Source organism: Monopterus albus, unplaced genomic scaffold (assembly GCF_001952655.1).
Source record: "Monopterus albus unplaced genomic scaffold, M_albus_1.0 scaffold7.1, whole genome shotgun sequence".
In the NCBI taxonomy this organism is placed as follows: Eukaryota; Metazoa; Chordata; class Actinopteri; order Synbranchiformes; family Synbranchidae; genus Monopterus; species Monopterus albus.
The window spans coordinates 2,401,168-2,424,347 of NW_018127887.1; the positions used below are offsets into that span (position 1 = coordinate 2,401,168).

The 23,180-nt window shown below is 40.6% G+C and overlaps 1 protein-coding gene and 1 long non-coding RNA gene across 2 annotated transcripts in view; one reads left to right on the forward strand and one right to left on the reverse strand.

Annotated features, from left to right (window-relative positions):
• The window catches only part of LOC109973679 (PDZ domain-containing RING finger protein 4), a 105,441-nt gene that overhangs the window by 1,364 nt on the left and 80,897 nt on the right, over positions 1-23,180 (forward strand). The window lies entirely within an intron of this gene.
• LOC109973689 (uncharacterized) lies at positions 18,404-23,010 on the reverse strand. The gene is made up of 5 exons (XR_002276850.1): positions 22,816-23,010; positions 21,272-21,475; positions 20,800-20,928; positions 18,835-19,037; positions 18,404-18,760 (listed from the first exon to the last, which is right to left on the reverse strand). It is a non-coding gene; the product is annotated as an uncharacterized LOC109973689 (long non-coding RNA).

Here is a 23,180-nt window from a genome sequence, read left to right on the forward strand (position 1 = left end):
TTGTTTGTCATTTGATGTTTTGTTGTTTTCTGATAGTCTGTGCCTACTGACAAAGGAATTTGTTTTATAAATACCAAGCTGAACATCATATACCTGTCACTACATGTAGACTGTATTTGCTAGTAATAATGTATGATCACCATTGTGTTATATCTGTGGAGGAATTTGTCCATCCTGTGTGATTTAAGAGAGAGTTCCTAAGTGGTCTTTGTCCTCTTTCTCTGGATTTGAGCTGATCTAATATCTCTGTCTTTGGAAGGCTTGTGGTCAGAACACCTTATCACATTTCATCTTGAATCCCTGCATTCTCACCATCATCTGCCATTTTACCAAAGGGAGGGAAGAAAAAAAACACTGTTCCAGCACCAAAAACATGCTGGGTTAAGGATTCATTGACTTAAAAGCAGGCAGGTTTGGTGATTCCTTCCAGAAAAGCATTTTTTGTTACATTTCTTAAATTTTTCTTTTCATCCGGATGGCATTTATTGCGCTGACAACATGAAGGAAAAAAAAAAATCTGTCATCTGTGGCAGCAGCAGGGCTGCACCAAAGCCTGATCAATAGTTTTACCCGTCTCAAATAAAACCATTGAATGGCCTACCTGCCTGTCAACCTGCTTCCTACTTGCACACGCTCTGCCCTTGCACTCAATGCACCAGCCAAGAGTCTCCCACAGGGTGTGGCAGTTGCAGGCAGTCATGTTATCGCTCTTTTTCACAGCTAAAGCTAAGGGGCACAGAAGGTACCCACAGTAGCATTTCCACACACAGATTGTTGTTACAGGCCAGGTCTTCCCCTTTAAGACATATATCCTTATAGGTAATGTTGTTGTTGTTGTTGTTGCTACCTGTGTGTACAGTAATAAAGCAAGAAGACCGCCGCATGGTAAAGACTCCTTTTATGTGCAGTCAGACAGTAGTCGGCTCTAAGTGTATAGACGGTATTGTAATGTAGTTAACAGGACATCAAAGGCCACATGTAGTGTCTGTGTTACCAAGACGGAGTAAAGCCTGTGTTTTGAACGGAGTTAGCTGGCCTCCCTCTTCACTTCTCCCAAACAGAAAGGCCCAGACATCTAAGACTGGATACCAGCTACGAGCCAGGGCTAAAGCAGTTTAGCCATGAGCCAGAGGCCCCCCAACTGTGGTTCAGGGCCACAGGTCTGGGGCAGGTAACACCTTATTAGAGGAAGTTAAAAAATAAGTACTGGAGAATTTGGCTTCAACTACTTCATTTTCTTTATCAATTTTCGGTCATTTTATCAGTTCATTATTTGATTTTGAGATGTCAGAAAATGAAGTGTCATCATAATTTCCCACGTCACACAGTGATGTATACAAATGTCTTGTTTTGTCTTATTTACATTTGATATATTGGAGCCAGCATATTTTGAGTATCAGCTAATTGGTAAATCAGCAAATTGTTCTGCTAGAAAACAAAATATTCTCACTAATGGTGTTAACAGCTTGGATTAAATGTTTATCACTGCCTGAGCTTTTGTCTAATGTTTTGTCAAGACAGCATGCAACGTTCTTGTAATTACTTAGAACCTCTTCAGTGTCAGTATAGTATATAATTAGTGAGCTAACATACAGTATGTGGACACAGTTTCTAACTGCTCCTGAGCTCTTGCTGTTGCAGGAATAATTTATTAAACCTCCTGATGTGGCTGCTAAATCTAATAATAGTTCTTGTTTAGGTGAACTCGCAGGGCAGTCTAAAAGTTTCTTTCAAAGCTGCAGCCAGAGACCATGTGTTGTGTTTGGGTTGCTAGTGAGGGTGGATGGGTTTAATGGTCACTTAAAGTATCTCTGTAATTGCCTACAGCATGCTGTGAGTGCAACAGCCTCACTTTTGATTAATGTGGAAAACTGTCCACTCAGCTCTGCCAGCACTGGGCAACAAAGGAGCATCTATTTTCAGCTTTCTTTTTTTTTTCTCATTTAAAAATTTTATGTCTGTAATAGTTTTCTCACTGTGTTTTCTTCTTCTGCTTTCTAAATGGCTTTTCCAATACTCGAGACAGCTAGATTGCTGTTAAAAGTTTTACAGTTAAGTAGAAATGCACTTTGTTGGAAAAGTGATAGATTTTCTGTCTGCATGGACCACAGACTTGGATGGCTAGTAAACATCTCAGTGGCAGTTATGGACTGTCACATTCAAGGTCCCATTGTGTGGCTGGAAAGCGACCTTAAATTGACCCTTATTTATTGTTGTCATGCCTGTCAAGCTTTCCGTTCTAGCATGGCAGCCATGCAGTGCTGGAGAAGAAATTATGTTGTAATTATTAAATCAGTGGTTTCCAGGGACTTCTACCAGTTGGGCATGCCCAGGTAACATCCAGTGGGTGGTGCCCAGGAGGCATCCTAATCAGATGCCCAAACCACCTCAACTGGCTCCTTTCATTATAAAGGAGGAGCAGGTCTACCTCAAACTCCGCACCCTATTTCTAAGTCCAGCCACCTGGAGGAAACTAATTTCAGCCACTTGTATTCGTGATCTCATTCTTTCAGTCACTACCCAGTTAAGACTGACCTAATGTCAGTCACACCATACTTTTCCATGTACCTCAGAGATATTGTAGCTTGGTGGCAGTAGGTGAATCAGACAGATCTGCTATACAGCATTTGAATGGCAACAGAATTAAACAAAACAACATGGCTTCATCTTTATTTGTCCATGTAGTTTGCCTATATGTTTGCTTAAAAGTAGATGAATACACAAATGAAGCAACAGTGGAAGTAAAAACGTCACAATCTTTCTCTTGTCTGCAGCCAAGATTCCTCAAATCCACACTCTGTTTTGGAGTCAGCTAAAAAAATTTTTTTTAAAGATAAGCAAATATTTTCATAATACTCAGAATAGGTCATTCTTTTTATCGATCATTACCAAAGTTGTTGAAGCTGTCTAATGCATTGGAGATTAAACTTGTTTTGTGCCTGCGACACTTCAGTGAAGGTCCATTGACAGAAGCACTGAGGCCTTTTCACCTTTCTGAGAGTGGGAATACAGTCGTTCCACCTCATTCTGCTTTCTGTTCAGATCAAGGGAAAAGAAAAGCGGCGACGAGACCGGAGAGTAAACCACTTGAGTATCGGTGTCATCATAATCCAATCTTGCATGCCAGGCGGGGATGACAGCAGGCCAGTTTATTTGCTTCCATAACAAAAAATGACAAGAACAGATTGCTTCGTGACAAGAGGAAAAAAAAATTGTTTTATGACCTTTGCCTTCTTAACGGGTGATTTGATTTGATTTTTTTCTTGCCCAAACTGAGCCTCAAAATGAAACTAACAAGCAAATATATTTTTCCTGTTTGAAGTTTGGTGTTGACCTGGTTTAAGAAAAAAAAATCAAACTACATTTTTGGTGTGGTGCCACAAACGCAGTTGTCTAATGGCCACGTTTGCTGGGCACACAGTTACACACATCTTTTTACTGCTTGTCTAGACAGCTTTATAGTCTCTTTGTGCTTCTAAAGCACTTTGTTGGAAACATAGAAAATGGCATAAAGTCACTGGTTTACAGCTAACTGCGTGTTCCCTTCACAGCGGACAGATGAAGAAAATGGGGCTGGTCCATATGGAAATTCAGTCAATCAGTCCCTTTCAACTCCTGCATGGCTGGTGTCGAGGTGTAAATGTGGAGTTGTCATGTTCTGTGTGCTTAAGCTCTCTGGAGGCGTTTTCTCTGCCTGTTATGTTCTGCTTGGGACATTTCACACAGAATTTACATGGCAGCTGTTTATATTTCACTTGTGAGAGAGGGACCACCCTGCTCACTGTTTTGTATTTCCTCTCCAATTTGACAGGCACACAAGTTTGCTAAAACAAACTTCAGTTTGTATTAATTTAGATTTATCAGCTAACAAATTTGATTTAGATAAGCACTTAATTATTCCACAACTCCAACAACATTTAAATTTGTTTAATGTCTGACTCCTGCTTATCTCTATGCATATTTATAGGAAGTTGTTGGCTGTAGGAATATGCAGTATTTTCAGAGGTATTGGTTTGGCAAGGCTGATATTTTTCCAAAGCTCTTAGCAAGTAGCTGTTGTGGATAATAAGGCAGATATTGAGATTATGATATTCTAGATTCCAAGGTTGTGGATTTGGACCGAACCAAGAGCAGAGAGTTGGTTGTAGAGTTGGAATTTTGTGCTTACTGTAGCTGTGTATGTCTGTTTGAGTGTGTTTACTTTAGCCGCCCAGGTCTGTTGTTTTAGGCAGGCGATGTGAAAAGGGAAAACCATTCCTCCAAAGACCAGCACACTCGTAAAGGGCAGCACTCAGGGTAAATTTGTCCCTACCTGCTGAAAGGCCCCTCTGTAAATGTTGATCAGATGTTGGTTATTAGTTTAGTCTGCAGGATGTTGGAGAGTAAATCAGATTGAACTGAGCTCATTAATGACAAATTATGTTGCTAATAAATCTTATAAATAAAAAAAAAATCTGCAAAGAAAAATGTTCAGCCTTGTAGTAAATACTTTCTTCATGAAAGCTGTCATGAAGGCAGTCAAACAACAAGTTTTTAATGTAACAGAATTGCAATAAGTATGTTTTCTTTACCATGTACAGAATGATTTAATCATAATACAAGATAGAGATGAGAAACAGAAAATTTGTTCTCAATCTAGGGCTCAAACGAACGATTTATTATTCTATAATGAAACCTTAGAAAACATTGAAAAATCCAAAGCCCCGATGGTCATGATTATTTTTAATGTTGGATTCTGTGCTTAATCTAACATTAAGTCTTAGTAAGATGTTGGGCCAACACGTATCACCAGAACAGCTTCAGTGTACCTTGGCACTGACTCTACAAGTCTCTGGACTTCATGAACACCATTCTTTCAAAAGATATTCCTTCATGTGGTGTTTTGATGATGGTGGTGCAGAGTGCTAATATGGTTGGTTGACTTTGTTTTTTGTGTAGGAAATTTATTTGTTCATTTATTGTAAGGTGTAATGCAGTAAGTACTCATGATTCATCATTCCAATTATCTAGTAGGAAAACAGTTTAATTCACACTTTAAAAGCTGTAGCCCTTCTTCTGTGATTCAATACCCAACATCTGGAAAAGAGCCTAGTGTCAAAAGAGGCTGTAAATTCAGAGGCTGAATAGAAATGGGTGACTTTCCAGGTCAGTTCCTCCAGTGGTGCTTTAAGGTATCTAGCGGCGTACATGTTTATACTCAGGCACATGTACAGATGTGGGCTCATACATGTTTCTACAGACAGAAGAGTATATACACTACAAAGTCCTACACAACTTGCACAGATGATGTGTACCCCTTTCTCTTCTTATAACTGATATCATGGAACGCTCCACTGCACACAAGAACCAAAATGACCAGATGCTCTCCTCTGTCTTTAAGTGTGATGAGATAATGTCTTGTTTTGAAGTTGATACACATCTGTGGTCGCGTCTAAATGCAGTTGCCCCCTCTATTCCCAGATCTCCCACCACGTCGGGGGTGAGGGGTTTGGTTAGTCAGTGACCTGATGTCTTTTGAACTTGCATGGACTGACTGGCTTAGCCTACAGCTGTTACACAGAGATTATAGTGAAAGCCTGAGTCAGCATGTCCATACATGTACACAACCAGCTGCATACAGTTGGACACACTGCCCATCTATCATCAGGGTTCTCTGCACAGCTTGTAATGAGAATATAATGAGATAAAGTTGTGGCTAAACCTTCCAGGGTGAGTGCCAGGACCCAGTGCTCTCATACCGAATTAAAGCTAACATGAAGAGTGCCAGTATTGTGGAATAATAACAAGTTGGGTTGCAACTAAATATCATGCTTGGTTAGTCTACAAATTACTCTGAAATTTTAAATGCAGTTTTTAAAGAACCATAGTAAACATCAGTAACATGAAGTAGACCTACTGTAGTGTCTTTAAAGATCCATATGAGAATATGTACTGTATATGTGATGACAGCATCTTTCAAATTAGTGTGATTAGTATAAGTTTTGTTTGAAAAATTAGACAATCTTGGTGGAAAAATGGTTGAAAATACTCTTCAGCCTACTACTCCCAGGGCCATATTTACTAAGTGGGGGGGGGGGCACTAAACGGTGAAACTGCATGTGTTCATATTTACTATGGAGTCACGGGGTTTGCAACTAGCGGCACAAAAGTGGCACCACAGCACAATTGGTCTCATGCAATATGTATTTTAAGGCATTCCCATTCAGGAATGCAAAAATCACAGATGAGAGAAGGGAAACTGATACAAATACTCTCAGCACCTGATTCATCATGTTGTGGCAGAGGGGACTGTGGCTGAAATTTAACCACTAGCCTTAAATTAAATAACACTACAAAAACATGCCTTTCTAATTTCTGGTCTTCCTCCATTTTTATTTTAACTAGTATAGTCAATATGCAGTGGTGGAAGAAGTAATCATACCACAGTGTAAAAATACTCCGTTACAAGTAAAAGTACTGCATTCAAAATGTCACTTAAAGGATGGCTTCTGGGTGTTTTGAACCTGCTGCATTTCCCTTGAAACTGTGTATAGTGGCTCTATAGCTGGTGCTAATTGTGCTGTCATGGTCCCCATCAAAAAGATTTGGGGAAATTAAAAGCATTATATTTGCATTATATTTATATGGCAGCCACTGGGGTGACTGTGTTCCTCGGAGAGTACTCAGAACAAACATGACTTTTTTTTCATGCTTATCTCTGAGTCAGAAAGTAAGCAAATACAATGTTTGGAGTGTTTGGGCTGCTGTCTGGTGTAGCCATTACAGCTAACTGCACAGGAATATACATCCGGGTCAACATGCCGGCTGACCTTATGTCTGGGTGATCAGGTGATCGCCCTATGCAGTTGGCAGTAATGGCTACACCAGATGGCTATATCTTGTATTTGGTTAGTAGAACATTGAACAATTTGTAGTACCAGCATTGAGTTGTCCAGATGTTTTTTTGACCTGAAGCCATAGAAACACCTGGGCTTCACACTGTTGAATCCATTACAGATATAAACGCCTCTGGATCGTGTTGAGCTATACATTATGACCTTTGTCAGAGAAGACTCCAGAGCAGCATCATCAAGGCCCTGTGCCTGCAGACTGTATTTACTGCACATTCATCTGCAAACTAAATTAGGGCTGCTTCTGCTTTTGTGGACTGGAGGATTAGAGCTTAATTACATCTGGGCAGAGACTGCATTATAGTCAGAGAAACAACAGTGGGTGACCGATGCAGGGCATTAGGGAGGTGTTGAGGAGAGGGATAAGCCTGTGTAATATGCCAGGTGCGTCCAGGGTATTAGCAAACACTGGCACAGCACTGTGCATTCTGCCAAGACAGGGGATCAAAACAAACCTACCCCCTTTGAATCCTCGCTCTCATTTCATCTAGAAAACCAACACTCACCTGTGTCGGGCATTGTTGAGTGGAAGAAAGCAGTAGAACATTTTGTCTTAAGCATTTGAAATTTAGGCAAAAGCTCAAAATACATAGACACAATATACACACGGGCACTGAGAAATTGTGCTGGATTGCCATTCGGTTACCTCTAGTGATGTACATGCAGGCAGTTTTGCTTTCATCTGGCTAGATTTGTGTACATTTCTGAAAGGAAGAATTTGGACAAATAAGCACCAACTCAATAGCTTAGCTTAGCATTATGGACCTGAAGCAGATGGGAACATCCACTCTGGCTTTGTCTAAAGGTAACAAGTCCACCTACTAGCACCTCCAGAGCTCATTAAATATGACCTTGTATGTTGTTGTTGACAGAGCCAGGCTAGTGGTTTCCTCCTCTTTCCAGTTATTATGCTAAGCTTTGCCCACTATCTGCTGGTGGTAGCTTCATATTTAGTATGCTGATATGAGAGTGCTTTCAGTTTTGTTATCTAGCCTACAGTAAGTCTTGGCAAGAAAGCAAATAAGTGCAGATTTTCCAAAATGTTGTAGAGATATTGTACATTTTATCACTTGTCTTGCTTGTGAAATCTTTTTGTTTGACCCTTGAGTAGGCACAATGAAAATCACTGCTTCTCAGTTCATATATCATGGAACAGGATTTATCTTCCAGAAACACTACCCCATGAATATTAATTTGTTTTATTATTTCTGGCTCAAGGACTTGCCTCATCCCATTATTCCAACAAACAGCAACAGATAAAGCTCTACGAGCAACACCAGCTCTCAAGTGCTCCTCATCACACTGAATGAGTGGGCTTCTCCCTGTATTAGCCACAGTGGTGTTTGTCCACTGTTGTGTGACCTCTTAGGATCTTGCTGTTGTACTACAGTCAGAGCTGAGCTTCAAGCATGATAGTTTTAAAGTTTTGAAGGCAACTGTTTCACATACTTTTGTTAATTTATGAATTTTTTCCAGTAAGGCATATCATTGAAATCTTAAGCATAATGCAGCCGATTTTCTGAATACTTTCTGAAGCCACTGTATATGTAGTGTTTTTAATTAATAAGAAAAAGATTTGTAAGCTGGAAATCCTAATGTGTCTGGTTCCCCACAGGCACCACTTTTGGTAATTGAGCTTCTTGCAAAGAGACCTGTGCAAATGCTGTAAGAGAAACTAATGCAAATGTTTTCTTTCATAGGGAGCATCACTGCAAACATACCACATTCATTAGGGAGCACATGAAAATGGGATGGCCTGAGGTGTGTGTACCAGTTTGAATTTGCAGTGTTTTCACAGGGAAGGGTGCATACGTCAGTGCTTCTATGCTTCATTTCCTGCTAATTGATCTCCATCATATAACGCAGTAGGCTGATTGCAATCTGCAAGTGTGTTTGTTCATGGGTGTGTTGTGTGTAACCACCGACAGTAAGCCAGATTTGTTGGACCACAGTACAGCTGGTGGTGTTGAGTCAGCATGTTGAGGTCACAGCACTGGTGCTGGTACCAGACCTCCATCTGGTTGTGCCAACAGAGGCGACACCAAACTCTCACTATGTTTGAATCTGTCTCAGCGCTTCAGATTGGATTTGGCTTCGCTGCAGCCTCCCCACATTGAGAACACATTGTTTTCACATGCCATGTGTTTCTCATTTGCTTGGCAGATTAGGTAGGAGAGTGCTATGCAGAGTGCCCTGACCTGGGATCAGTCTCCATTACTGAAATTCTACCCTGAGTGGTACTATAGCTGAATTCATGTCAGAAGTGTAATACTGGTATCTGACCAGCAGATGACAGAAAGAACACGTGTGCAGTGCCACATCTATTTGCAGCCTGCTACAGATGTTGGTGCAGTTGTTGATTTGTAGTTGGTAAACTTCACTTCATGACAGTGTGTTGACCTATTTGATTGCACATTTGACAGCTGTGTAATTTGATTCTTACATGTGTTTCTCTTAATGTGGTCTTTAGTGGCATCATATATACAGTGTTCCTTGTTTTGGATTTTTATATTGCAAAAAAGGTAATTAAGGAATTCATGAGTACAAGTTCAATAGTTAAAATGATGAAATCTAGCTGAAATATTAAGTTAGAAGTCAGATTTTAGAAGTGTTATGGTAACTGGGAAAACTAGTGACTATATCATATGGTCAGACACTCCAGCTCAACTTTAGAAGCATCATTTGAAAGAACTTAAACAATAAGCTTGACAGTTTACTCTTATTTTTCTACTTTTTGTGGGCATTTTAATGCATAATGGGCATTAAATTAGCATTTTCTCCCAATTTTTCTTTTCAGCCACAAGATCTTCTGTCTACATGCAGCAGGCAACCCTTTGTGAAAACATTTGTCTATCAAAATGTGCTCTTTTTGAAAGAAACAGTGAATTAAAAACTGTAATCAAAAACATTACATAGACATTTTTGTACCTACGTCTCTCAGCAGGTGTTTGAAATGTACTCCGAATGTTAAATTGTGTGTCTTTGTTCTTGGTTTTCTCTGAAAAGGAAACCTCTTCATGACAATATCAAAAGAGAGCACCACCTCTTCAGTACTTGGAAGGATTTGGTGCTGGTGTGCCGGTCTGCTCTCTATCATCTTGTCTTCTTCCTCTGTATGACTCATTTATGTTATACACTCTGCTTCTGTACTTTGCATATATATATGAAGTAAATCACATGACAGCAGTGCTAAGCCTTCCGTGTCATATATTTCATAGAAATTGTGTCTCGATCTGCATGGATTGGAACAACACAAGTAACTATTGTAAGAAACTCTGCACAAAACTACAGTATAGATTATTGATAGAAAACACTTAAGGTGGTGATTTAGATGGTTGTTCCTTGTTGTTTAACAGCCTCCACTGGTGAGATTGAACTGCTGAGAGAACCAAGGCAAACTCGCCTGTTGTTCTCCCCATTAGTCTGCACCAGTTGTTTGATTAACTTTCAATAGACTCGCACTTGTTGGTTTCCTCCGCTTAGTCTCCTAATGAATGCCAGGGATGATTTGGCTGCAATTGTCTTCCCTCATCATTGTAAATGGCCGCCGAGTGCTGCTGCTACACTGTGAAATCAATAGGCTTGGACTATCAGTGGCTCGAACACCCGTGGATTACTGATGAGAGTGATTTTGAGGTGTTTAGTTGTGGTTGTGTGTATATAGGTGTGTGTTCTGGCTGTATATGTGTGGGAGAGAGACACACACTGAAAATTAAGAAAAACAAAGGAAATGGTTGTGTATGTGTGACAAATAATGACTGTGTGTGTTTTTCTGCATGCGTTTTGTTTGACGTGCCCAGTGTTTCCTCCAAGTTGATGCTTTGGCTTCACGTTTTTCTCATTTATACAAGTGACAGAAATGTCCTCTTCCCGACAGAGGGCTAAAATCGATGTCACCTCGCAGTCTGTGTCTAATCAAAGTGAGTAGTTGGCCCCATGTTGTGGTCGGCAGCTTTACTACTTCTTGTTTTTAGGTTTGTGTAATTGGCTTGAGCTGATACACACCGGAAAACAATAGAAGGACTATGCTTTTATTTTTTTGGGGTGTGTGTGTGTGGCGGCGGCTATATTTCTGTGTTTGCTTTGGGGTAAGGTACATAAAAGTCACCAGGCCAGTAGCAGATGAGAATGTCAGTGGAGAGAATAAGCTTTTTTTTTTCTTCTTCCCCAATCTGATTCAGGGCATGATATTGAGCATTTCTATAATTTGCTGTTCTCTTTGTCTTGAGCTGCCTGTGGACGGAGAGCTCGCTGTGCCTTGCGAGGCAGAGGCAGTGCGATTCATCACTTTGGTAGCATACTTATGGAATTTTTATTCCAGTTCACCTTCTTCTCTTTTTTATGCATTATGAAGCTATGTTATTTCAAACATCCTTCCATCTGATCAATGTGTATGTTTGTATACAACAAAAAGGCATAAATCAGACTTGCATTTGCACTCTGCATAATGTATCTGGTGTTTGGATGAGGAAATGTGGGTGATCTTATGAATAATACAAGCTGCTCAGTCTTCGATGCCAGGGCTGATAATAATAAAGTAGGCTTCTATCAACTTGGGCCAACCAGGAGAGGCTGGTACATTAGCTGTGGACGGCTGGTGATAAATCAGGCATTCACAGAGAGGGTTGCTTGGCACAGGGAACTCCCTCTGGAGGCCTCCCAGAACTGTGCCATACGGTGAGGCAAGACATTGAGAATGCCCTCCTTAGCCGGTACCACAAGTCTCCAGGGTGGCTTTTAATTGCCACAAATGGGTGGCGATAACAACTGGCTGTATTTCATGCTCTGTCCAATAGCTATGGCCTCCTGTAGCTTTTACGACAAGGAGATGTCAGGTTCCTGGCATAATTGGCTCTTCTGTGGGGATTTTATGAGTCTGTTTACTCTGTGAGGAGTACTTGTCTCTGGATGTGAGGCTCTCCTAAGGCCCAGTGGGTATGCTGGTTGATATACTTGCAGCTTGTGTCTGTGTAAGAGGAAAGTGTCTAATGATCAGATATTGCATTACCTACTGATTGATATGCCTGAGGCCAAAGCCTTGGGTGGTTGGAGTTATCGGAGCTGTAATCTGACCATTGCCATTGACACATTCAGAGTGCGGGACAATAGAGTGGGAGACTCTCCTCTGTCACTGTGCTGATGGATGGCTGCTGTCGGGGCCAGTCCACGGCTATTTTTCATACATTTCCATACAGCAGTAGTGGATAGGGGAGGGGTTTGCCTCACTGCTTGTAGAGTGAGGTGAAGTGTAAGTAACCTCTTTTCTTGTCTTTAAGCAGACAAGCTTGTAGTTTTTTCTTCACAGCATGTTTTTGTCACATTGCAAAGCTCCTGCAACCCACAGTGGCATATATGTGCACATCACTGTGTTTAGTGTGCCTTACTGTAATTTATGTACTCAGCGATGACCTGCTGCAGATGAAAGCGTCATCAACAGATGAGAAATCATTAAACGTAATCTACTTGTGTGGAGAAAATTGCAAAGTATCCTTCAACTCAACGAACCATTGCAGAATTAGCTTTGTCTTCTGACTCGTGCTTCTCGTTTGATGTTTAAGTATGATGACTGATCAGAGCTTGCCTACTAATTTACATTGTGCCATCAGTCCTGCACATTAAGTCTCAGAAGTAAGCCAAGTTAATATCTGGCATTTCCTTTAATCTCCTTTAATTATCGTCAGCAATAGTTTTCTGACTCGGTATAAAGCATCTTGGCTCACTGACGTTCAGGCACATGGAACAACTACAGCAGAAGCTAATCTAAATTGTGACTAAATGCACTGAATCAATGGACCAGTGATGGTCAGTGTGTTTGGACTTGCAAAACTGTGGTTTGGGAAAATGATCCTTTGAGCAGTACATTACAGAACGATTACTCATGGAACTAATGTTGCACGTGTGATTTACATGCTCTGCTATGGCTGGACGTCTCCTGACATATTCGCTGTACTATACATGCACTTTACTTGGTAGCGACATTATAAAGCCCTGGGTAGCCAGAGACTGCAACAGTGTACAGTATGTGTGAATGCACCTTCTATGGTGCTGTATAAACCAGCAAGTGGGATCCATGTTCTTGTAGGTTATGTTAATAACTGTATGATGGTGTTTTCCTATTACTTCTACTACTGTCCACTATAATGGTAAATAAATAATATGAACAAATATTTTTTTAATTTTCATTTTTGCATCATATTTTTTTTTCCAAGACCTAGTCTGCTTGTAAGGCACTGTGTAGATATATATCACATTAAATTCAACAAAAATTTGGCCAAAGTGCTGTACAGAAGACACAACATTTAAACTAGAGCTCAGAACTGATTAAAAGCAAGGGAGTAAAAATAAGATTTATGTTTATCTTTTAAAAACCAGGAGAGTTGATGCCATCTGGCTGTGCAAAGGAAGATTACCACAAAAGAAAAAGCACGCTCACTTCTTGGTTGTAATCTGACCCTCGGGACCGCTGAAAGCATTCTAGTGGTAACATAAAGATGTAAAAGTTCCAAGATGTAGGAAGAGACAGAACCATTTAAAGCTCTATAGGTCAGGAGAAGTATTTTAAAGTGAATCCCGAACTGCACTGGGAGCCAATGGTGCAAAGAAAGGACTGGTGTAAAGTGTTCATGCTTGTGTGTTCCTGCCAGCAAACAAGCTGCAGCATTTTAGACGGATTTGTAAACGATCTAAGAATGATTGATTTTTGACAACTAAGGGAGTGAAAAATAGTCAGTATGACTAGAAATAAAACCATTTATGAGCTTTTCAGAATTGTTAAAGCTCATAAATGGTTTAATGTTTTTCAAGTAAGTCTATAAGAGGTTAGTCCTCCCTGTTGAAGTGGATTTGGCATCTTCCTCTGATTACATCTGCTGACAAAATGTGGATGTGTGCGGAGAACTGTTGGTTCAATGCCTATTCACAGTAATGTCTTCATTTCCTCTTTTTAGCTTTGTTGTTGTTTTGCCCCAGCGAGCCTTCACCAAAACACACCTCGGCGTTCACCTTAATCTTCAGCATGGTAGTGCTTTGGTAACCACACAGTCCCAGAGCACGACATTCATTATTTATGGTGATAAATATCCATGATGGGGGGGAGCGAGCGCACATGCGTTTTGGTATACATGTAGCTGTGTGTTTGTGTACAGTAGATGTGTGTGTTTGGAAATGATGGGATGTTGGTTTGTCAGCTGCGATCAGTGGGGACCCCGGCTGATGCCACAGAGCAGACAACAGAAAGACAGCACATTGTCCTACAAGTAGTCATGCGAGAGTGTGTGTACAACAATAACTGTAAAAATGAGCCGCAGCGCTCCATCAGCAGTCGCTCTCTTGTCTTCTTATTTCCTCACACCCATTCCCTGCATGACACCATCAAACTGATACTCTCTTGTGTTAACCTTTTGTGCGTTTGTGTCTGATTGTGTGTGTGGTCGCATGCTGTGCTGTGGAACTGCTGCACCTGTTTCATGTGTCTTAACGCGCTCATCATTTCACAAAGCTTTACAGGTCCCCGTGCCCCAGACAGAAACGCACACACCTTGATGAATAATTAAGAAGGCAGCCATGTAGATAAGAGGCTAGTGCAGCTGAAGGAGCATGCTGGTACACGCTTGGATTAAACATTCTTTGCTTTCTCAGTCATACCTTTGACTTCACGTGTCAGCGTCGAGGTTCACAAAAAGAGACACACACACACACACACACACACACACAACCCCATTATGGTACGCTGACAGTCAAATGGCATGTGATTAAAATGTGAACGACTACGTTACATACATTCAGCAGTCATATTTGGGGAAAACAGTGTTATTAGAAAGGTAGATTCACACAAATCACCCTTGTTAGTTTTGGTTTCATTTGACCATATTTTGCAATATTCATCTCTGAGATTTGCAAAGGAGCTGAATAACATTTCTTGTTTGTCACTGCATGAAAGTAGCAACACAGCCTCCAAGTTACTTGGATAATCCACAGACGCCACTGTGATCTATTCTCACTGGAAATATTTTCCCGAAGAAATATTCCCCATGAAAACCATTAAAAGTGTGTTGTGTGGCTTGTCCAGAGCACCGGGATCTCTGTTTTTAGAAAACAAGCTGTGGCTGAGTTTTTCAAGTGTCATTTTTTTAAAATTCACCTCCACTGTATTCTGGTGGAGACAGATGCTACTACTAGTCTTTTCCCCCCATCTTTATTAAAACAAAGTGTGCTTTCCCAAAGTCCCCTACCATAAAATGCCTAATTACGATTATTAATAAATGCAAAGCTGCTGTGCAGCAAACGTTACAGAGATGATATCTGTGCGTCTAGTTCTAGCATGTCGTCAGTGTGTAATTGAGGATGCTGTTATCATGGCAGTCAGAACACTGAGAGCCATTAACAGGCCAGTCTTTTATGACATTCTGTATTATGGATGCCTTGTGTGTGCAGTTTCATCAGAGGCCATAAACATTGGCCCAGTCAGCAAACTCCACTCATTAAGAGACATTTAAATGTAATTATTTATTGATGCCTCTTATGATCTATTGTCCTGGCTGCACCGGTGTGGGTTTTTATTTTTCATGTCATGAGGCCTGGTCGCTGAGATTGCCCAAGTTAACAGCTGTCTTAATTGTTGCAGAGCTAATTAATGCTTCTTTGGAAAAGGCAAAGGGAAAGAACCTGTCCAGGGGGCAAAAGCAGAGAAAAACAGTTTATTTTGTTGTGTTTTTTTTTTTAAATAAGCTCTGAGAAACTAACAGCTTGAATTGCTAATGAAAAAACTTTTCACAAAGAGTGTGTGTCAGCTTCAACACATGTTCTAGGACATGTTTGTGCAGTTTAATTATTTTTTTCATTTCTGGCCTCTAACAACGCCACAGATCCAGTGAATAATGATCAAAGTTGTGCGTCTTGAATATGGATGAGAGTAAGATTTAAGATTCTACAAAGTATGTTTCTCAGTAATTCATGAAGGGTTTAAGAAATCAACACGCATTTAACTAGTGTAACCACATTTGTAATAAATAGATGATTTCATGGACCATGTAAAGTTTTATTGGCCATTTTATGAGACTTTGATATAGTGCCAATGAAATTCTCCCATTTGACATTTGCTACAGCCAGGATGATAAAGCTGTTGAACCGACACATTTTATGAAAGACACTTTTGCTCACTTAAGGTTTTATTAGACTACAGAAAGCTACAGACTGGCTCGTACAGTCACGCAGGGCCGTGAACTGGAGCTGAGGAAAAGTCATTAGGAGTTCAAGAGCTTTCGAGGGGATAAATTAGACCAATTTCTGAGAAGAGATCACGTTCCCACAGAAACATCACATTCACTGTCATTCCGAGCCTTACCCTTGACATTTCAGCTGACAGTGGCACTTTGTGTGGACCAAGACATTCTTGCTGGAAGTGATATGTCTGCAGATATCTCAGTAAGATTTATCTTTATGGGTACACTGTAGCTTATGAGATGCATTTGGTGTTATTCCTTGTGTCTGGTGAGGATTTTACCTCCTGTGACCATCAGGACGTTAGTCAAATAATCAAGACAGTGCAGACTAAGAGCCACTCTGTGAAGGATGCACTTACTGTATGCAATTTAGTGCTTTGAGCTAAATGCTAACATTAGCATTCAAGTAGTTGTGACAGACCGAAGTTGCTGCTAGCAGAAACTGCCTGCTGTTCCTTAAAGGGCCTGGAGGTTTAGAGCAGCTAAGACCAAACAACAAAGACTTACCTGGTCTAAAATTAGATAAGGACCTGCAGAGAGATGCATGCCCAGCTCAACCAGTCACTGTAACAGCTTCCGTTGTCTTCAAATATGATCACATCATGTTGCCACCAGACAATCAAGCAAAGATACTAAAAAAGATAGTGGGGAAAGTAGAATCTGTCAGTATAAAAGTTTGGTGGTAGAGAATAAAACATGTTAAGCAAAGTGCATTTTTCTGATAAATAATACTTGGTCCTGCATGAGTGTTTTCCGGTCATGCTGCTCCAAAAGAGGATTTGAACACAGAAGCAGCTCCTCCTCATGCTCCTATTCTATATGTCCTACTGGTCACCAACAACAGGGAGTCTGTTTTTAGTCTCCTCCAGCTCACTATAGCTGTGCTGTCTCTATCAAGGTTATGTGAGCAATCAATCAAAAAGCTATCTATCAAAGAAAAAAATGGGAGAAAAATGCACTCAACCTTGTTGGAGACCTGCAATTTTTCATAAGAGCTCAACACACACAGACTATATATTAAACAAACAATTTCTTCTCTGACATTAAGCATGAAAAGATGTGGGGTTGGTGCGCTTGCCAAGGATCAGAGGGGGTCTAACTGATTATAGGTGGAGCAGAGGGATTGGCCTGCCTCAACAGATAAAAAAGGTTGGCAATACAGAGACGCACTCCATCCATCAGACACAGAGGTAGCACATCAGCCATTTTTACACAACACTGCAGGCTGATGGATGGCTCTGCAGCTGACATAAAGACATCTGAGGGGCTGTCATTACCAGCATTCCCCTGTAGCCAACTGGGGGGAGGGGCATTGGCTAATCAAAATCAATGGGAGCAGGGAGCCAGGGATAAACTGGGCACACCGGCAAGGAAAATGAACCTTGATATGGAAAGTTCCTCTAAGGTTTGTAGATGGAGTTGTACAGTATCTGTCAGCGCCAGCAAATTAGCAAAAGGATCTGCAAAGACCTAGTCTTTACACTGCTCTAGAATTAAGTCAGTGGACTATGGTGATTATATAGATGCTGTTGTGCATGGAAGGAAGCAATATAATGGCAAATAATATGGATGTTCAATTATTTTTTTTTATTAGACTGCTTGTGCTTGTTTACCATCTGTAAAGCATGTGGATTATTCCTTTATAGTGCCTGCTTTTATTATAAGTCTGAATAGGGATGTAGCTGTACAGAATTCTTCATGTAGCAGAGTCTTAATGCACTGTCTAATTGAGATGGATATGTTTTTAATGACTGGCAGCATTTGGTTGCTGGCTGAAGTGATATTATGCATAGAGAGAGGAGAACATGCAGCACTAATAAGGATGCTGTGTCCAAAGGTTAACGTTAAAGCTCGTATTTGTATTTCATTTGATTTCTGCAGCTGAGTTGGGGGACCATTTTTTTTCTTTTTAATGGGGGTGGCAGTAATTGCGAGTCTAATGGAGGTTCGCTCTCCTACTAGTTGGCTCGGCAGCAGTGGCTTGCTGCTCGTTTATAGAGCTAAGGGAGGGCAAGGGTGTTTGTAATTAGAGAGCCATGACATTAGGAGCTAATATTACTGTACAGTGTTTGACAGAGAGAGCTAACCCTTCTTGTTATTGACAGCCCTGGAAGCCCAGGAGTATTGCTCCTGCTTATTTAGGAGGATTAAAAGATAAACGTAATTAATCCTCTTTGGGTCGATAAATTGCAGTATAAATCTTGATAGTGTCTCACTCAGTCCAAGGCCCCAACGATTCGCCATCATTACCCAGCCTGAGCTGTGGTACGAGTGTGTTTTGCAGAAGCACATGAATAGGATTTTTATTATTATTATTTTATTTATTTTTGTGGGGCATCATAGTTGTGACCTGCAGAGAAATATTGGAGCCACAACATACAGCTGTGCTCTGACCAAAGCGTTGAGTATGTCACAGGGCCTCATGTAGCACACGAGATATGGGAGTGTGACGGCTGCAGATCATTAGGATCCCGCAGCTGGGAGACTGGCCTTCAGTCAAACATTTATCTCTGGTCGTAGGCACAACATCTGAAAAGTCTTTGTTCACCCTTGGTAACACTGATGGAAGCCATTCCTTTTCCTTGTCCTCTGAAATCAATATAAGGAATGATTCTGTCAATTCTTCTTCTTCTTCTTCTTCTTCCATGGCTGGAAAAAAAAGCACAGTTCTGTTTCACCTTGCCGTTTTTAAAATAGTCCAATTTTCCTTAAAAACACTTCACCTTAGCCTCATTACAGATGCAGATATCCTGTCACTTTGTTTCCGAGCCATCTAAACTTCCTCTTTTTTCAGCCAGACTACTCCACACTTAGCTCTGTTATCAGGAGCTTGAGTCTTGACCTGGGATAATGAACAGACGGAGCTCTGCCATCATTTCACCAGACCTTGAGGATAGCGTTTGAGGAGACCCCTCCTCTTTCTGCTCTGTCAGAAGCGACACAAGAGAAAGTTAGATTTAATTTAAGACAGGATTGTATTATTTTGAAGTCCTTGGAAAGAAACCTTGTCTACAGTGGAAATGTCATTGGCTTGTCCTTTATGTTTATGGATGGATGGCCATGTTGTGACGTTCTATAACAGGGATACTGTCACTTGGAGTTATTAGATGTAAGAGACTGCAAATAATAGGGTGCATTGTCCTCTGGAGGGTACACAGGGAATATGCACCATTACCGAGTTTGAAGTAACTTTGAAAGGTGTGCTTTAAATGACATAAATCAATATGAATCCTTAGTGTTAGTGCCTTCTTGTTTTATTATATATAGCATCGCTGCTTCTGTTTGAAGTTGTATCAGACCTGGGGCCTCATTTATAAAACTCTTTGCACATTATTTCCTATTATAAATCACACTCATTTGTTCACACTTTTGTGAGCTTCATAGGCAGCATTACAACCTAAACTAAATTTAGGACAATCCCAAAACTAAATAAAGCGGGCAGACTTTGAGGTGGATAAACACATTGTGCTTGTTTTTTTTTCTTTCAGTGTTAATACATTCAGCAATTTAAGCAGGACCAATACAACTCAAAGCTGGTAAAACTGTAATATTGCACACAAATATCACACAGTATACCAGAATATAACACTTTTCACAGTCAAACCAACAAGTATAATGTTGATCAGAATGAATTTAAGAACCTAGTAGAAAATGCTCAGATGTCCCAGATAGATAGATAGATAGATAGATAGATGGGTAGATGGATTGAAGCTCTTGTAATCATGTTCTCTAAAATTATGTGTTAGCGACTTTCCCAAGTTCACAAACAAGAATCCAAGAAGTCACTAACTCACCAAGCACCACTTGCAGTGATTTCTTTCTCTCAGGACATGGCAGCTTGTAACCTTTAGTAATCTGGACCTGGCTGATGACCCAGTGTTGAGTAGTAGGCTCCTTTTTTAAATTTCATATCAATATTATATGAATGTCTTTCTTTTGTTTGGATGCCTAGTAATGGATTTGGCTTGTCAATTAACTTGCGCAGTCTTGCATGAAGGTTGACCTGGTTGAGCTACTGGTGGATTGAGGGAGAACCTACACCTGTGGGGTCCATGCTTGAACAACCCACTGATGCCACACACACTTGATGTTAGAGAATAATTTCCAGACTATGGAGACCTTCTGATGGACAGTTCATTTAATTTCAGAACTCATTTTCATTAGTGGGTAGGCTGGCTTGGAGGGTGGGTATCATTAGTTTGCTGCAGGTTGCCATGGAGGAGACCTGTCTGTGGGGTTACCAGACAGTGTGTGATGGTGAGGTGTGGGCGGATGAGCTGGAAGGTTAAAAGATATGGAGTTGATTACTTTGAGTTACCATGGCGGAGGAGACTAATACAGCATTATCCAGCTGGTTTTCCTTGGCTGCAGTATTTCGTGAATGGGAGGGTGATGAGAATCTTTAAACGAGGATTAGATTGGTTTCATTTCCAATAATGCAAAGCCATCTGCTAGCATGTGATGGCAGTTAACAGGCAAGCTTTCTTGCCTTGTTTTGGTTTTCCTCTTTGATTTTTCAATTGACTCCCTGGTTAGATGCATGTTTGTAAAATAATCTGTCTAAATGAGACTCTCTCCCAGCCTCATTTTCTCCTGTTTTGATTACATCCCTTTTCTTACCCACCTTCAAACACTTAATTTCTTGCCGTATCACCCTATGCGTTTTCCCTCTGTGTCTTTATGTTTACCTGTGGTGCTGTTCTCTCTGATTGTCTCTCCAAACAGTTGATTAGACTGTTGATTGGCTGGAGGTGGTCTCTGGGGTGGGGTCAAGAGGGCTGGCACTGAGCCGTCCTGTCTCACTTTGTCACAGCAGCCTGCAATCAGGCAAGCAGGATGAGATGATGCCTGTGTAGCTGCTCACTTCGGTTAAGGACCCACAAATGCACACACACACACATACACACTCTGTGCATACACACTTACTGTGGTGCTCGAACACAGAGAAAAGTGATTGAGGTTGAAAGAGGGGAACAAAAAGTTAGATGCAGCAGAAAAAAAAATCATAAGCACTTTAACACAACATGATAAGCCTGACAAAGTCTGACAGTGGCAAATGGAGAATAGTAGAAAATGAAAAATATAAAAGGAAATGGAGAGTCAGTATGTGTGGGGTGCAGAAATATGACATATTTGCCTGTCTTTTAAATAATATCCTACCTCGTTGATGTCCAGTGAGATAATGGCTACCAAGCAGGCTCAACAAAATACAGATGATAGCGCCTCATGTCCGCAGCTGTGTAATTAAGCGATATCACTGACAATGTATATATTACGATGCCATCAAAGGCTTCATTTCCCCATGTGCTGAGGAAGAGAAATATCAGCCGTTTGATTTTCTCTGTCTTCTGATCTATTGCAGTCCTATCGCAGAAAGAAAACACACACAAAGAGAGAGCTCTTTATTAGACTAGGGAGTGCATTAACATAAAAAGCATAGGGTTGTCGTCCAGAGCATAGTTAATTGAAGTTAATCAGAGGCAGTGTTTCTGCATGTCGCAGTTGTTGCCGTAGTGGTTTTGCTCTTTGTTGCCTTCAAACACCTTTAAGGTTCTTAATTAACCACCCATCCTGACATGCTGACACTGGATCTCTCTTCCAGATCAGCTTAGACAGTTAATTACAGCGTGTGTGCGTGTGTGTGTGTGTGTGTGTGTGTGTGTGTGTTGGGGGGGCGAGTGTCTGGGACGTGGTGGCACTGCACTGGCATCAACCTGATCTGGTAACACATGTCCAGAAGAACATTGCAGCAGAGATTTGGTTTGTTCTCTTGCATTTTGGTGAAATAAAGTGAAGTCTTACAAGAAGAAGAAGAAGAATATGAGAATGTGTACATACAGTATCCTGCTGCAACACACAGCCTGTGCTGTTTCTTACTTAGGGAAATTCAAGTTTTGCCACAATATGATCACTTAGTCAGTTTACGCTGAATGGACATTACACAAAACGTGCACAATTTTAACCCTAAACTGTTGGTTGCCAACTAATTGTAGAAACCGGCTGACTTTCAGCCAGATTGGTTGTTGGGATCCAGTTTAAAGGGGTCATAACACCTGATTATTGCGCAAGCAGTTAATGTTCTTGCATCAGATGAATGGATGAATTTCTGGCTGACTGTTCTGCAATTTGAACAATTCAGCAATCTAATTTCCCTAATGGTAAAAAATATCTGTTATGCTGTAACATAACATCTTTTATGTTAGTGCAGTAATCCTGTACTTAATATTGTTGGGGCACTATTTTACATGTTGTTGCCAAAACAGTAGTTTTTGGCTAGACCTGACTTTCACTTGCACTTTGCTGTATAGTACACAGACAATATTATCTACACAGTCATCTGTGGCCTCATTTTTCCTTTAACTATGTAGAGAAGAAATGCATGTAGTAACTCTGTATTTCTTTCTTTAGACAGTTATCATCTATGAATACAATTTATTGGAACTGCCAATGGACAGACTGAACAGGGGTGATGTGTTTATACTGTGAAGGCCTCACCCCGGCCTTCATCATGTGAGGGCCTAAGTCACCACAGCACAGTGGAATTAGCTAGGTAATGTTCTTTTGTCTTCTTTGTTCACGTGTGTAGATTTAAGTTGTAGGTAGATTTTAGGCATTTGGCTAGGTTTAAACATATACAACTAATCAATGAAACATGCACATTTGGTTAATTTTGTTAATATGTGCTAATCATCTTTTTGAGTTACCCTGTTCCTGGTCCATGGATGTGGGCGGTCCCGATGAAAAGATTGGACTGACGCAGCAGCAGGTTTAAGTACCTCCCACTAGGCCTGGACTGTACCAAGTGCTCAGGAGTTTGGCAGAAATACATTATTTGTTTGTAGTTTATGTTAAAACTTTATTTGTCAAGTTATGTTTTTTCGATGTAAAAAAAAATATTTAGTTAGCAGACTGTTCAGTGTTTATAGGTTAGTGTCTTTGTCCATTCCCTATGTGTGTTACTGGTTTGGCCAGTCAGTATATATGGTCCCCATTTTGTTTTGTTTTTTTCTAGTGGGATGGATTTTATTTGAGGCACTGTGCAGGTTAGTTTGCTGTATTTTGAGTTACC